This window comes from Xenia sp. Carnegie-2017, unplaced genomic scaffold (genome assembly GCF_021976095.1).
Source record: "Xenia sp. Carnegie-2017 unplaced genomic scaffold, XeniaSp_v1 HiC_scaffold_23, whole genome shotgun sequence".
Taxonomy (NCBI): Eukaryota; Metazoa; Cnidaria; class Anthozoa; order Malacalcyonacea; family Xeniidae; genus Xenia; species Xenia sp. Carnegie-2017.
The window spans coordinates 2,877,386-2,891,180 of NW_025813486.1; the positions used below are offsets into that span (position 1 = coordinate 2,877,386).

The 13,795-nt window shown below is 33.1% G+C and overlaps 1 protein-coding gene and 1 long non-coding RNA gene across 3 annotated transcripts in view; both read left to right on the forward strand.

The window, feature by feature from the left end:
* LOC124448063 overlaps window positions 1-13,795 on the forward strand; it is a 49,724-nt gene that overhangs the window by 12,648 nt on the left and 23,281 nt on the right. The gene's annotated exons all lie outside the window — the stretch shown is intronic.
* On the forward strand, window positions 2,359-11,880 carry LOC124448883. Of its 2 annotated transcripts, XR_006949303.1 has the most exons (3): window positions 2,359-2,453; window positions 4,150-4,250; window positions 11,862-11,880. It is a non-coding gene; the product is annotated as an uncharacterized LOC124448883 (long non-coding RNA). The 2 variants fall into 2 exon arrangements; XR_006949302.1 differs by lacking the exon at window positions 11,862-11,880 and having other exon boundaries at window positions 4,150-4,343.

Consider the following 13,795-nt stretch of genomic DNA (forward strand, 5'->3'; position numbering starts at 1 on the left):
ATGAAAAAATCCTCCATTTCAACTCAGTTGAAACAAGGAGTTTTAAGATATGCATATCTCGATAAGAACTGATTGCTTTGCCTCGTCTAGCAATCGATTAAGTAAAGAACAAATAAGACTGGATAAACATAACTTAAATTATAACTTAGGAGTAAAAGCATTCACAAAATATATGCCATCACACTTCAAGTATTGACTTAAAACAAAAACTGAACACTTTAAATAGTACACAATCTTACGTTGCTTACCGGTGTCATGAAATGTTTCCTTTTCTGGCATTACTTCAGCATCCGTATACCAAACAGGTTTGCAGCATGTTTTAAAGATAAAATTTCTAAAGTTTTTGTGCTTGGCATTGATATTTTATATAATCGCAATTGTGGTTGTCAAATCCGGGTGGGCGAAAAAAATTTCATTTTATGAGCCCGCGTCTTTCCGCTGACTTTGACAACCAAAATCCGCCATGTTTTTGACCACGCGGCCGCGCGCTGATAATTTATAGTAATTTTGATGACGTTTCCCCTCCAGGTCTTATAGAACTCAATGGTACAGACAGATTGTGGAACAGAGAATACTATTTTGGCAGCGATGCAATGTAGCCTTGTTGGTGGTGAGCAAGGGCATCGTTATTCATCATCTCATGCTAATCAGTGGATTGAGAACTGGTGGTCTCACTGTAGAAGAGGATTTTCTGGATCGTTTATCAATCATTTTAAACATCTTGTTCATGAAGGAAAGCTTGCATTGGGAAATCACTTGCAGATGAAATGTGTTTGGTTTGTTTATTCAGAGTTTTGCACTCAGAACTTAACAAGGTAAAGCAAGAATGGAACATACATTGCAAAGGGCATTCCAGAGACAGCTCGATTTCGGGTGTACCTGATGAATTTTTTTTTCTGCCTGAAAGCACTGGACATAGGAAATGAACAATCACTGTTTCTGATAACAATGTTTTTGGTATATTGAACCAGAGAGACGTATACACAGAATCAGAATTTGCAATGGATGAAAATGATATAGAATTGATGGATTACTTCAGGTATGTCATCAGAAAAGAAAACTTAGAACATCCACCCTGTGATTGAAATCATGACAAAAATATGTATTTAAGGATAATACAGGTAGAAAATGCCTGATTTGACATTGTGTGAAATCCAGTAATCTTTGCTTTGCTTTAATAAAACTTTATATGTAAATGTAGTCATCTTGTCTTAACACAACTTCTCATTAGAAGTGGCTTCCGGGTGTTTTTTCCAAGAGGTTCTTTTGTATAAACTTAAAAATCAAATTTTATGTAATAAACTCTGCAAAACGAATTTATCTATTGTTGAGCTGCAATTTAATTTTATGAAAAACTTCTCAAAGCACACTTCAAGCACAACTTAACAAACATTGTTGGTTCTTCCAAATCAGACAAATAACCAGACATTCTGTACTAAAGATATATAAGCATAGCAGTAGAAAAAACACCCAGTTAGCCACAATAAGTAACATAAAAAACTATGATTAACTTATCTGCCTTGTTTCATTACAAAGTAGGGTGTTTTTTTGTTTGACATAATGTCCGTTAACATCTAACAAATTCTATTGAGGAGGATAGTACAAGCACCAACAGAGAATGTGGTGGATTCTCAGTGAGATTGTAGAAGGATTAGTTCATGTTCATTCACAGGTAGGGATATATTTTGGTCTTTGGATACATTGAAAAGCTCGTTTTGGACCTGTAAGTTCCTTTTCATTGAATAACAGTGTCAAAAAGAAAGTTTTACCCTTCTCGAAATATGTATTTGTTAATATAATGATAGGTTTGCTTGAAAACTACCACTCAAAGCTTCCGCTTGAAAATATTAAGATCATAAGAAAAAACAAGCATTAAAGTGACGAAGAATTTATAGCTACTGTTTTTTAATGTCATATACTTTGTATAGATGTCTATATCCGTAGAGCCTTAACCAATGCTTAGCACAGCAGCTTCTTGGACATCTTTTTATCTCTCCAAATCCCATGTCGTACGGTTTAGCAAATAACATCACTTCAGATAAGCTTGACGCTGAAAAAGATCAAGGGAGAAATCAAAATAGCTGTTATGATGGAGATGAGTATCCTTATTTGATGCGTATTCCTTTCGGCTACGCTGCGAGAAATTCAAGAGTTCAAAATGAATTTGAGGTGTTGCAAATGCTTAAAAAAAGGAGGGTTTGCTTCAGTTGTCAAGGTGACTTTTTATTACATACAACATTGTTTAAATGGACTGTAATTTGGTCATGTGAAGGAAATTTTATACGTGATTTGGAAATGCTTTATATACGCTTAGGTATGTAATGAATTGGACGGCTGTCTCTTAGCTTTGCAATCAAAAGAATTCCTTTGAATCCGAAAAGTGTGCTGTTTAATGGCAAAATTACTCGAGGAGAGAAGTTACTTTCTAGATTGAATCATGAAAATATTATAAGGTAAAAAAAATTTAGTATCCAAAATGATTAGAAATTTTATAACATAATGGTTCAAAGCGAGGCTCAATTTAGACGACACAAATTGCTTGGCTTATTAAATGTTATCTTTGTAGACACTAGTATAACAAAGTAGTAATCCCTTTTTTCCATGAAGCCCATGGATGCATTCGTTGCGTTTTTCATGAGAGAGTCATATTTTATAAGGAAGCTCTCGTTCATCACGAGAGAGTTATGAGAAAGTTACATTGCAAAAGGTAATGAGTAAAAAACGTATAAACATGCTTAGAGTTGGCTTAAATTATAAGTGAAAAAGGGAGAAGTTGTTTGAACATGTGCAGTATCCTTGGATGTTGTAGTTTTTTTTATGAGAAGAGTTCTTGTAAAGAAAAAAAGACAAATTTTGGAACCAAAAAACCCCGTTTTCGGTCCATGTTTCCGGAGACCCCGAGATAGTGTAGCACTAGAGCGTCTCACATTAATTAAGGAAACCAGATAATTCTGTCTGCTACAAAGTCGATGGATGGTTTGCTTGTGATATTTAAGAAACAGTAAATGAGAGAGTTAAATCAGAAAAATATAAACCAATAAAAATTGTATGAAACATGTTTAAGGTTGTCTTAAATTATAAGTGTCAGAAAAAGGCACGGTGTCAGAAGAAAGTTAATTGAAACATTGCTTGGTTTATTTTATGAGAAAAACTCTTGTTAAGAGAAGAAAAAGATAAAATTCGAAAGCAAAAAACCCCGTTTTCGGTCCATGCTTCCCGATACCTTCTTAAGCGTAAGGTACTAGGACGCCGCATGTTAACGTTTCGGTTGGAGGTTTTGGCCCCTCCACGCTATCCTACTTGGGAGATGCAAAAGCAAGCTTCCGCCCATCACACCCCGAGATCGCCTGCGATAGGCTTTGCTCTGGTTACGCAGGGAGAGTGCGGTCGCGACCGAAGTCTGGGCCCCTAAGCCACTGCATACCTAATCGCACCCAACTTCCACTGCTAGTTGACATCTACTAGTTGAAGTTTTCAGCTTTGTATATATATACAAAAATTCAAAGGTTTGCAAAAGTTGTGGTATCATTAAAGTCACTACTGCGCATGCCCAGATTATTTCTTTCATAATTTGCGACTAAGTTATCTAATTGCCGCAAATGTAGTGCAAGTACATATAGTTAGTCATTGCCATGGCTATGAACAATTAGTCGAATGGACTACGCATGCTGGAGCGCATGCCCAGATGATTTCCAAATTAAATTGTTACTAAGCATGCTGTTTACCTAAAAATCGGTGCTAGTAGATGCAGTTGGTCGTTGCTATGACCATGAACTTGGACAACTGGTCAAGTGGACTGCGCATGCGCAGAAAATTTTTCAGTAAATTTGGAACTGAGCGAGCTAATTACTCTACAATCAGTATTAGTACATACAATTGGTCGTTGCCATGACCATGAACTCGGAGCATTGGTGCAGTTGACTGCGCATGCTCAGATTAATTCTCAATTAAGTTTGTAATGAAGCGAGCTCTTAAAATTATCGTCCATATATTCTTTATAAACTTTAACCAACAGAATTATTGCTATGGTATTTTAAATCTATGATGAGGTGCTATAATGTTGTATTCTGACTTAACCTTGATCTCCCACTGTGAAAAAAGTATCAAATATTTTTGTCGTTTATTAACATATTTTCTTATTTAATTTAGGTTCATAAAACCATCTTTTATTGCTACAAACACTTTATCTGACATCATTGAGAAATGGCAAACTTGTGATTCAAATATGGACAACTTGTGTAAAGCTTAAGGTACCAAACACTTGTCTTTCATATCTGTGCATGCAAAGCAAAAAAAAGACTTTCTTTGGTGAACTTATTTGAATTGCACTTTGTTTAAATACTGATGTGTGTTACATGTTTGCCTTAAACAATTTTAACAACTTACAAGACATTTTAAGTCCAATAACTATGTATTTTTCCTGTTAAGATATACGATTTGTCTTATCAGAATATGCTATAAAGATATTAAACTGTCCGAGGTGCCTTAGAATTTGTCAATAATTTTTCTGTACGTTTGATAATGCTATCGAACAAATTGACAAATCATCTAAATGTAGAACATTTGAGAAATATTTCTTACGAAAGCACAAGCAATATTACTGAAATTTCTAAACTGTCAACGGCGGTACTGTCGAAACAGGGAATTTATGTGGATGGCTGTTTATCAGACAATATTTCGAGCTGTTACCGATGGTTTTTACATACACGCACCTATAAAATCCTCGCTATATTTAGTCAGTTTATATATTGGATTAATCAAAAATAAAACGTACCCTAGCGTTTGTGAGTAATTCGTAGCTAAGATGTGATTTGTATGATTTCCGAAATATTTTCTTGGAGAAAGATAACAAACTTAACAGACATGATAGTAATATATCTGCGCTTGCCCAGATACAAAAGCACAACGGAAGAAAGCATGCATATGTCACGTCATTCGTGTCACGTGTCTAAAGATATAAATATTACAACTAATCAATTTCTTTTAACACTCCCATTTAATAGTCATATCATTTCAATAAAACTAAAAAATCATTATAATACAAACTGAAATTCTATGATTGTTTTTTGACTTTAATTACTCGCAATAGTTTATGAAAGTTTTAAAAGTAAACTTTCGAGATTCTTTCGGTCTTTGTATCACTTAACATATTCTTTGTTCATTAATACTTGACAGTTATGATGTTATTTTTGAATTGTTCTCACACATAATGATTTAACATATTATTTGTTTATAAGATTTCTGGTGAGCTTTATTATTCATTCGTTAAATTCATATAAAGTAGAAAAACAATCTTGTTTTCTCAGAACATTGCCAGTAGTCTTCGTTGTCTAACCACTTATTGACTATCTATTATTCATTCGTTGTCTTCATGTAAAGTAGTAAAACAATCTTGTTTTTTTAGAACATTGCCAGGTTGCTATGTTGTATAAAGTTGCTTTGAAATTTATTGTTTTTAGCAAATTATCATATGCATAATGCATTCATGAATATTTCCTCCCGCCAAATATCGTTCTGGCGTCACACTGCAACTGTAATTATGTCGGCTTTTAGTTGTTAAAGCAATTTTCCATTGAATCATTTGTTCTTACCGTCATGGTATTGAATATTAACTAATGTTTGCAAAAAGAAATAATGAATGAACGTTTACCTAAATGTTACAACATTTACTTGCTCTGAAATCTAATAAATTTGGCAGCCAAAATAACAACACTGTAATGAGTACATAAGTAAGATTTAAGTCACAAAATTTCCTAAAAAGTTGTGAACTTCTTCCAAGATGCCTTAGAATTTGTCAATAATTTTTCTGTACGTTTCATAATGCTATCGAACAAACTGAAAAATCATCTAAATATAGAACTTACCATTTGAGAAATATGCCTTACGAAAACACAAGCAATATGATTGAAATTTCTAAACTGTCAACGAAAGTATTGTCGAAACAACGAATTTATGTGGATTGCTGTTTTTCAGACAATATTTTTAGCTGTTACCGTTGGTTTTTACATACATACACCTATAAGATCCTCGCTATATTTAGTCAGTTTATAAATGATTATTTGCTTTTCGATTTATCTCTATTGTTCTTGTAAAAATCTCAATTGTTTTTATTGATGCTACTGATTTTTGGTTTGATTTTTCAATGTGACATTGGTCATTACTATGCAATGAATACGAATACACTAAATTTGCCATCTGTCTCAAACAAACCATGTGGTTGTGTGCACAGAGGTACAGTTTTCACAACTTGTGGTGTTGACTTTCAAAGAACGAAAGCCGTAATTGTCTTTTGATCAAAATTTTTACGACTTCCTGCGATATTTCTAGCTGTTGAGAAACTTCATGGCAAAGAGAATGCCTTTAAATCTTCTCCTAAACAAGGTATAGGACTGCAAGATTCAATGAATACTTGGAAAAAGTTGAAGTCTACTTTCTAAATGTATTATCGTGTCATTAATTTTACCCTACCACATCATGTTTCGTTATTTTGCATAACGACATTAAAACGCAAAATATCTGAAAATTCTTATGAATTTTTTATTTAAACGCATTGAAGGATTAGTTATTGTCTTTATGAAAGGTTACAAGCTCCTAAAGGGGCCAGTCAAAATAGAAAATTTTAGTCATGACGTCAATTGAAGAAATGTTAACATATTTAAATTCGTGTGTTTTAACTTCAACTTCAACGGAAAATTAGTCACTTTAACTTTGTAGAAAGAAAGATAAATTCTGTTTTTTTACTGAGGAAGTAAGTAGGAGTTATTTGGAATAATCAACTAGTTTTAGTGTTGTCCTCGAATTCCAAATATAAAAGCTTTCACTGTAAAATGCTTTGATCACGATATTAAGCCTTTAATCGTTTGAAATTTCTTGTTGCATCGTTCAAACTCAACTGACTAAAGCTATTCGTGCAATGTAGGTAAGTGTTCTACCATTTGGATAGTATAGCAGAAAACATATTACAATTTTCTTATTCTCAATATATCTGATTAAGAATTTAAAAACGCAAACTATCGTCTTATGTAGAGTTATTCATCATGAGATCTCATACATATGTTTGTATTTTCTTATATTGTAGATCCCATATGAATGGAGTTGTGAAAGTCCCTTTATCTCCTGTGTCACTCACTTCGATTACTCTTACTAGTTTGTCATTACTTATGTGTCATGGTGATTCATGGCGAAGAATGTTTATCTGTAGTTTCGTTTCATTCTTGATGTCAGTTGTTTGTTTATATAATGATGATGGGCCCCATTGTTATATGAACCTACCTAAAGGTGGTCAACTGATACTCACAGAAGATCAACTCTGCACTAAGCATTCTTTGAGTGATAATATAACTGGAGTATTCAAGTGGTCCCTTTGCCTTCGCACGAAGTTACCATAAAAGTGCATTGTAAATAGTATTCGATCGAAATGGCGGTTCATGATATAGGAGCTACTTTATTGGTTAATGATGTCGGTTACTTCGTGTATGAAATGGTATAAACAAATTGAATGGACATCGCATAATGGCATATGTAGGTATGAACATTAACATTGAAGTGATTGGACTATTCTACAAAGATGAAAAACAAGCGAATGGAAAAACACGATCCATGTCTTGTGGTACGTAAGTTTAGTAGATAAGTGCTGCATGATTAACTGCATGAGAAATTTAAAAAAGGATCCTGATGGTCTATTTTTATAATTTGAACCTTAATTATGAAAAACACCCAAATTAGGAAAAAATGTCAATAAAAAATGTCACTTGCTTTGAGAAAATAGCTGGCTTTCACTTGCTACTTTTTCTAATTACATCAAACGTTTATAAAGAAAATTGCTGTGCTGCCAGTAGGGTTCATTGAATTCTAAAATAAAAATGTTACAACAAATTTCTATGATATACACGTAAAAACTGTGGGGTGAAAAAAAAAGGAGAAGACCTACAAATTCACCTGAATCAGACTGACCACGAAAGCGTTTGGAAATCAGGTATTAAAGTTTTGTTCTTTTCAACATATTTAAGTTTTGTTTTTGATCACTCATTATGCTGACATTTATAACGTGTTTTTTATAGAGTAGCGCTATGTTTTTAGACATACTAACTGGACTATGAATGTACCGAGCAAGTCAGACAGAAGCACTCTGAAGCAAGCGTCTTTACTGAAAGATTCACACTTGCGACTTAAGCTATGCATAATGTTCACCAGTATAGCACATTTTCAAATTCAATCGTTAAAAATTTCCGTAAAATTAAGTTTTCACAATTGTTAAGTATTCTGACAAAACACACGAGTGAAAGCCAGCTATTAATGAAGGTCTTGAATAAAGCAATATAGAAATTTTAAAGCTAATAAAGTCTGATAGACATCAAAAATTATTTTTGTGCAAGTCAGGACGTCACTATGGTCATTTCATTTTTCATTGTTATAGGCAGGTGAATGGTCAGGTCGTACAGACTGAATAATTTTTTACATGATTTATATATGGGCTGCTGTTAGTTTTCATTTTTCATCTATTTATTAAAATTTCTGTTAGTACTCTGCGCTCTTTCATTTTTTGTTCTCTACCTAAATTTGCGTTTCTTTTGTTCCAGCATAAAATATTCACTGTGTTTAATAGGATAGTCAGCCCACTTTTTTGTCGCTCTGTAAATTTAAATTTTTTATATGAACAACGTACGATCCGACTACGCTGAATGTTACAGTAGATCATCGCGATCATTAAAAAACAACAAAAATATGAAACTTCTTAAAACTAAAAAAATTTGAGGAAATTTTTCTAAATTTTCGATCATTTCTTTTATTGGAGGGTTTTTTACCAGATCCACCGGTTTTCCCTCCCATTTCGTTTTGTATTGAAGAAAAAAACAGTGTCCACATTTGGGGCCAAGCAAAGCCGTTTGTCATAACATTATTTATCGTAGTTGTCATGAATATTCACGTTTTTTTTTTCAGTTCTTGGCGTTGGTTTTTTTCTCTCAAAACACTGCAATTTAACAAAATAGGTACGCTATGCGTACATATTGGTACCCTGCAAGTATACATCTACTGAAAGAAGGAGATGTGATTAACATAGTTAAAATGAAATTATATATTTAATATTACTTACGTCAAACTTGTTCAAGATTTGAAAACGTTCTTTACTCATATGACCTGGCACAAGCCAAATTTTCAAAAACTTCCTTAGTTCTCACCTGAAATATGAGTCATGTTTTAACCCTATTTGCCTGAATATAATTTTTATTTTGCATAAAATGGTTATTATTTCCAGAAATGTTTTTGTCAGATAAACCATTGGAAGCTCAACTAACTATTTCCACTCAAGGTTTATGCATATCTTGTACGCTGATGACTTTGGAGACGTTTTCCAAACTGTTTAGTTTTTTATACACCCTGTAGACTATATGGCAAAGCAATATAGCTTCACAATAAGCGCCAAAAACTTTTCAAATATCGTTTGGTCTAATCACAGTACCTATATTAACAAACGGATTGAGGGACTAAGGACCCTACCCTCCGAGTCAACCCCACCCCTCAAATGATCAATGTCGTAACTAAATCAAACATTTACAGTATGCACTTTGTGAGGTAAAATGAATCTAGAGATGCTGGTCCTCATCTAGTCTAGTTAATAAACTAATCTTCCAACTCTAGGGTCAACCTAAGGAAAAACATAGAACTGTCAATGCCTTGAATCTGACATTCTCCTTTAGACTTTATTTCTTTACAAAGTAATTTATTTTTATATTACAACTCATTACTATTATTTATTGAATGATTTATCCTAATGTTAGTTTGAATGACCAAATTTTATGACATAACTTACGAATTTTATAAGTAAGAAAATTTGAAAAATAAGCAAAAGGTAAACACAGGAAGAACGCATTAACACACAGAGGAAGAACGCGACCGAATCTATTTTTTGTGTAATGTTGATTGATGCAACACAGAGCTTTCAAAACTGTACTTTTGATCATATGTTAGTTTAACAGTGTTAAGTTTTACTTTCATTGCATCCTTTACTGTTTTATGTACAGTGTATTTTTATTTATCATAAGTATTTACAATTGCGTGCAGTCTATAATTAAAATGTGTTGATCATTTATAATGTGTTATTCAATAACAAAGGTGTTTTTATAATATGAACTGACTTTTGCAATAATGTACCTGTATGGAATTTTTGATTAATAAAGTGAAAAAATCCATTTAAAGTTTTAAAAAAATGTGTCTTAATCATTCACATTCAAATCCTATTTTAAAAGGTGATCCTTTATTCCTGAGTTAAAACTTGTTAAACTTTATATTATTTAATAGTAGTCCTTTGGAATTTGACTCATTTCAACGTTATTATGTACTCTGCATGAGATTTTTATTTTAATAAGGATTGTTTTTAGTCAGTGATGTACACCTAGCTATAGAACTTGAATGTTCTACAGAGATGTCATTAATGTTTTATAATATTGAAGGAGATCCTGACTCACTTTTCATCTTCACTCGTTATTTAAATGTGTTTATGTAACAAAACTCACATGGATAAAAGTATGATAATACAATAAGGCATGAAGTATGATCACCATTTTTAACTGATATGTATGTGGTCTTGTTTTTATTAAATTTCTCGTCTGTTTGTTGAGTATGTGACATGTAAAGAACTGAAGCAAGCATAATTTTGTTCACACGGTCGTCTTACATGTAAAACGAAAGTAATTTTAGAACAACTAAGCAATATTTTAGAACTACACTACCGACATAACAACTTAGCTAAAGCAGCATCTCGATAAAGTATGATTAAACATGCATGAGAAATTATATCTAAATTGATATACCAACTTTCCAACTATTGACAATAAGCTCCATTGTAAAGGACAGTAAAACCTGTTCAAAAGTATGGGGGAGGCAGAATAACATGAGTACATTTCCTACATGTAGGACACTAAATTATGTAAGGGGGGGAGCACATTTCCAATCATGCATCACCTCCCTTCTTTGCTGACGCCACTTTTGACTAATCTCTGTGTGTCCCAGCAAAATCTTTATAGTTGCATACAACAAACCATTTCTTTTATAAGTAAAGAAGTTTGAAAAATAAGCAAAAGTTAAACACAGGAAGAATGTGTTTAGACAGAGAAAGTACGCAACCGAATCTATTTGGGGAAATGTTCATTCATGCAACACAGCGAGCTTTTAAAATTATACTTTTGATCATGTTTCACAGTTTTAAGGTTTACTTTCATTGCAACCTTTACTGTTGTATCCACAGTGTCTTTATTGATCATAAGTAATTATAATTGCGTGCAATTGATGTTTGCCATGTATTCATAATTTACAATGGTTTATTAAATAACAAAGGATTTTTAAAATAAGAACTGACTTATGCAAAAATATACATGTATAGAATTTTTCATTAATAGAGAAAAATAATCCATCCGCAGTTGCGAAAATCGTGTCTTAATCATTTCCATTCAAATCCTGTCTTAGATAGACGATTTTCTATTCCTGAGTTAAAACTTGTGAAATTTTACAAGATTTGGCAGTAGTCCTTTGGAATTTGACAAATCTCAATGTTATTATGTACTCTGCATGAGGTTCTTATTGATGTAAATTTATTTCTATAATAATTGTTTTTAGTCAGTGATGTATACTTAGTTATATAACTAGAATGTTCTACATAGATGTCAATAATGTTTTAGAATACTGTTTGTTGATAGAGATCCTGAATCACTCTTCATCTTCGTTCGTTGTTTAAAAGTGTTTATGTAACAAAACTTACATGGATAAAAGATTGATGTAACAATAAGGAATGAATTATGATCACCATTTTTAAACTGATATGTATGTGGTCGCGTTCTTTATATTAAATCTCTCAACATTGTAAGGTATGTGAAATGTAAAGAACTAAAGGAAACATAATTTTGTCTACACGGTCGTCATGTATGAAGTCTTATTTCTAAAACGTAGGTAATTTGTCGAAAGTAAAGCGAGATTCTGAAACTATATTACTAACTTTAAATAACAACTTTGCTACTGAATCATCTCGATAATGTATGACTAAACATGCACGAGAAATCATATCTAAATCAAAATACCAACTTTCTAACTATTGACAATAAGCTGAATGGTAAAGGAAAGCAAAACCTGTTCAAAGGTATGGGAGAGGTGAAATAGCATACTTGTCTATGGAAAAATTGGCAATCTGTGAAAATTTATGTAGGGAGGATAGCATGTCCAATCATGCATCACCTACATTTTGTTAGACTAATCGCTGTGTGTCTAACAAAATGTTGTTAATTGTATTAAGCAAACCATTCATTTAAAAACTAAGAACATTTGTAAAATAAGCAAATGTTGAACACAGGAAGAATGCATTTACACAGAAAAAGAACGCAACCGAATCTATTTTTGTGAAATGTTGATTCATGCAGCACAGTGAGCTTTCAAATTTTTACTTTTGATCATGTTTTACAGTTTTAAGGTTTATTTTCATTGCAACCTTTACTGTTGTATCTGGGCAAATACATTACTTTACGTCAATAAGTACGCGACGAATGCTTGACGTTTCAAACAATATTTTGAATGTTGCAGTTAAAAATACTTCTTAAATAGTTCACTACAACTTCAAGCACAACCGTTGTTTTAATAATAAAGTGTAAATTTACTGCTTTTAGTTTGAAGTTGATTTATAAAAACAAGTTGCGTTTAAATCTTCAAAAATTTGTCGTCTAATGCACAAAGAGAATGATTAAATATTGAAATCTGTCACTTTTACATACTCCGTACACACTAACAAAGCAGCATGACAACACTCATTCTGGTTGATGATTTTTAGTTCAACGCAGATTTCTATGCTGTATTGATAATGTTTCTTAAAGCCCGGCGCACACGAGAGCTATGTGCTTAGCAAAATGTCATTCGTGTCAAATGGCACGAGCAAGTTGCTCTCGTGTGCGCGTACTGTTTCCGACGACTTTTGCCTTTCCTGGCAGAACTGGCAAATATCAAACATGTTTGATATTTTTTGCCACGCGTGGCGAAATGCTTTGTCGATTTGTCCGTGTGCGGCGTTGGAAGCAATTGCTTTGTGTTTTCATCACAGCGCATGCTCAATAAATCTCATATCAACAAAATGGTTTCAATGAGTTAAATTCTGTGTCATTTTCTGATTCCGAAGAACAAGACGAAATAGCACTTTTATGCCTGTCATAATCCACCGCTTCGTCCATGTTTTACGACAAGAAGCTGGTAAACGCCTGCGTCTACGGCGAATTAGCAACAGGCATAAAAGTGCTATTTCGTCTTGTTCTTCGGAATCAGAAAATGACACAGAATTTAACTCATTTGAGGAAGCCGCCATTTTTGTTTGATATGAGATTTATTGAGCATGCGCTGTGATGATAACACAAAAGCAATTTGCTTCCAGACGCCGCACACGGACAAATCGACAAGTGTGCGCCGGGCTTAAGACGCAGAAACCTGAATAATAAACTGAAAAGTGTTCTCGAGTCGGCATTCCGAGAAGGCAATGTGAAAAATATGTTCCCATTAAATCAAAACACAAACTCTATTGCATTTGAGTTGATCAAGAGCTACAATCGCTAGACAGTTAAGACTCTATATCCAAGCCCTAGACAGTTAAGATTCTATCTCCAGGTCATTTTGCCAAAATAACCTAAATGCAGCCTTTTCCATAGTACGCAAATATCTTAAATGGTTATTAATACAAACCTATCTGAACACAGAAAGAATGTATTTACACAGAAAAAGAACGCAACTAAATCTATTTTTGGGAAATGTTGATTTATGCAACGCAGTT